Below are 312 nucleotides of genomic sequence, written 5' to 3' on the forward strand. Positions count from 1 at the left end.
TATCTCATGTTGCATGAAATAAACAAATACCTTCCCCTGCTCTTATGTCCAGTTTGTACCGTTCCTCTACCCCCCCATCACCTCCGTGCCTGCCAGCCATCTCTGCCAGACAGGCAGAGGACTGCAGCTCTCTGAGATAGGAGCTAGAGAAAACAGAAATAAGAAGTCCCTGTTGTTCCTCTATCAAGAACCACCCAAAGGGCTTTAAAGTGAGTACAGGAGACTCACGCTATCTACCACCAGCTCCTTAGAAAGGCCATGAGGGGTAACTTACTGGGCAGAATGCAGTTCCCCAGCCTGGAATGAAAGCAA

This window comes from Gopherus flavomarginatus, chromosome 18 (genome assembly GCF_025201925.1).
Source record: "Gopherus flavomarginatus isolate rGopFla2 chromosome 18, rGopFla2.mat.asm, whole genome shotgun sequence".
Taxonomy (NCBI): Eukaryota; Metazoa; Chordata; order Testudines; family Testudinidae; genus Gopherus; species Gopherus flavomarginatus.